Raw genomic sequence first — 2,500 nt, forward strand, 5'->3', positions numbered from 1 at the left:
CGATGGTAGGTTCTGCGCCTACCATGGTTGTAACGGGTGACGGGGAATCAGGGTTCGATCCCGGAGAGGGAGCCTGAGAAACGGCTACCACATCCAAGGAAGGCAGCAGGCGCGCAAATTACCCACTCCCGGAACGGGGAGGTAGTGACGAAAAATAACGATACGGGACTCATCCGAGGCCCCGTAATCGGAATGAGAACACTTTAAATCCTTTAACGAGGATCTATTGGAGGGCAAGTCTGGTGCCAGCAGCCGCGGTAATTCCAGCTCCAATAGCGTATATTAAAGTTGTTGCGGTTAAAAAGCTCGTAGTCGGAGGTGTGTCTCGGACGGTCGGTTCGCCGCTTGTCGGTGCTCAACTGGCCGGTCCGGACGTCCTGCCGGTGGGGTCCGCGAGGCTCCGTTATCCTTCTTTGGTCCTCTTCACCGAGTGCCTTGGTGGGCCGGCACGTTTACTTTGAACAAATTAGAGTGCTCAAAGCAGGCCGTTGGTCGCCTGAATACTGTGTGCATGGAATAATGGAATAGGACCTCGGTTCCATTTTGTTGGTTTTCAGAACTCGAGGTAATGATTAATAGGGACGGACGGGGGCATTCGTATTGCGACGTTAGAGGTGAAATTCTTGGATCGTCGCAAGACGAACCGATGCGAAAGCATTTGCCAAGAACGTTTTCGTTGATCAAGAACGAAAGTTAGAGGTTCGAAGGCGATCAGATACCGCCCTAGTTCTAACCATAAACGATGCCAGCTAGCCATCCGCCGAAGTTCCTTCTATGACTCGGCGGGCAGCTTCCGGGAAACCAAAGCTCTTGGGTTCCGGGGGAAGTATGGTTGCAAAGCTCAAACTTAAAGGAATTGACGGAAGGGCACCACCAGGAGTGGAGCCTGCGGCTTAATTTGACTCAACACGGGAAACCTCACCAGGCCCAGACACCGGTAGGATTGACAGAATAAGAGCTCTTTCTTGATTCGGTGGGTGGTGGTGCATGGCCGTTCTTAGTTGGTGGAGCGATTTGTCTGGTTAATTCCGATAACGAACGAGACTCTGGCCTGCTAACTAGGCGTCGGAATCTATTATGCTTCCGACGTAGCTATCTTCTTAGAGGGACAGGCGGCTCCTAGCCGCACGAGATTGAGCAATAACAGGTCTGTGATGCCCTTAGATGTTCTGGGCCGCACGCGCGCTACACTGAAGGAATCAGCGTGTCCTCCCTGGCCGAAAGGCCCGGGTAACCCGCTGAACCTCCTTCGTGCTAGGGATTGGGGCTTGCAATTGTTTCCCATGAACGAGGAATTCCCAGTAAGCGCGAGTCATAAGCTCGCGTTGATTACGTCCCTGCCCTTTGTACACACCGCCCGTCGCTACTACCGATTGAATGATTTAGTGAGGCCTTCGGACTGGTGCGCGGCGCTCGCCGCCTCAACACCGGTGGCGCCGATGTTGCTGGAAAGATGGCCAAACTTGATCATTTAGAGGAAGTAAAAGTCGTAACAAGGTTTCCGTAGGTGAACCTGCGGAAGGATCATTACAGCTTTCGATTATAAAATCGTAGCTTTGGAACGAATTGGTGAAGAGAAAAAGGGACAAAGAAGGCGAGCAGTCGGGTGCCCGGCTTTCAAAAGCCGGCTTTAAAAGACACACGCCCAACTCGCTCGCAAAGAAGGGAAAAAATTCCCAGTTTGTATGTTTCGATGAAACGAATTTTTTACATAAAATGAAATGAAAGAAAGAAATTCTAAACGGTGGATCACTCGGCTCGTGGATCGATGAAGAACGCAGCTAACTGCGCGTCGAATTGTGAACTGCAGGACACATGAACATCGACGTTTCGAACGCACATTGCAGCCCTCGGATTTTGTTCCCGGGCTACGCCTGGCTGAGGGCCGGCAATTCAGTTCGCGAACGGAAACGTTTGCGTACTGGGGCGACGAGCATCCCTCGCTGGGATGGATCGTCGCCCGGATTGATAGGGGGCTCTGCGGGAGATTGGGCGAGACCCGTCCCCGCCGGTCGAGGTGAGACGCTTCGTTATTTTTTGACGGCGTTCGCCTGCGGATCGGTGGGGGCTCGGTTATTACTCCCTCTCCACGGGCAACTATATCATTTGGGCCGACCTCAGAGCAGGTGAGACCACCCGCTGAATTTAAGCATATTAATAAGCGGAGGAAAAGAAACTAACCAGGATTCCCTTAGTAACGGCGAGCGAACAGGGATCGACTCCAGGGCCAAAGCTCGCGCCCCCCGCGGGGCGCCGAGCGCTGTGGCGTTTGGGAGCGTCCAATTTCCCGAGGGGCGCCGGAGAGTCCAAGTCCCTCTTGAACGGGGCCACGGCCCGGAGAGGGTGCCAGGCCCGTGCGACCTCCGCGCTTGCCTCCCGGGAGGGGCGCTCCTCAGAGTCGGGTTGCTTGAGAGTGCAGCCCAAAGTCGGTGGTAAACTCCACCTAAGACTGAATACGGCCACGAGACCGATAGCGAACAAGTACCGTGAGGGAAAGTTG

The 2,500-nt window shown here is 54.1% G+C and overlaps 3 non-coding genes across 3 annotated transcripts in view; all 3 read left to right on the top strand.

Moving 5' to 3' along the window:
- The window catches only part of LOC139686510 (small subunit ribosomal RNA), a 1,865-nt gene extending 335 nt beyond the window's left edge, over positions 1-1,530 (top strand). Inside the window, exon 1 of the ribosomal RNA XR_011700413.1 lies at positions 1-1,530. This exon is cut by the window's left edge and continues 335 nt beyond it. This is a non-coding gene — a ribosomal RNA (small subunit ribosomal RNA).
- A 203-nt stretch (positions 1,531-1,733) lies between these two features.
- LOC139686603 (5.8S ribosomal RNA) lies at positions 1,734-1,888 on the top strand. The gene has a single exon (XR_011700488.1). It is a non-coding gene; the product is annotated as a 5.8S ribosomal RNA (ribosomal RNA).
- Positions 1,889-2,112: 224 nt separating this feature from the next.
- LOC139686559 (large subunit ribosomal RNA) overlaps positions 2,113-2,500 on the top strand; it is a 4,023-nt gene continuing 3,635 nt past the window's right edge. The window contains exon 1 of the ribosomal RNA XR_011700455.1: positions 2,113-2,500. This exon is cut by the window's right edge and continues 3,635 nt beyond it. This is a non-coding gene — a ribosomal RNA (large subunit ribosomal RNA).

The sequence above is a fragment of the Hetaerina americana genome, unplaced genomic scaffold (assembly GCF_022747635.1).
Source record: "Hetaerina americana unplaced genomic scaffold, ioHetAmer1.1.p SCAF_142, whole genome shotgun sequence".
Classification (NCBI taxonomy): Eukaryota; Metazoa; Arthropoda; class Insecta; order Odonata; family Calopterygidae; genus Hetaerina; species Hetaerina americana.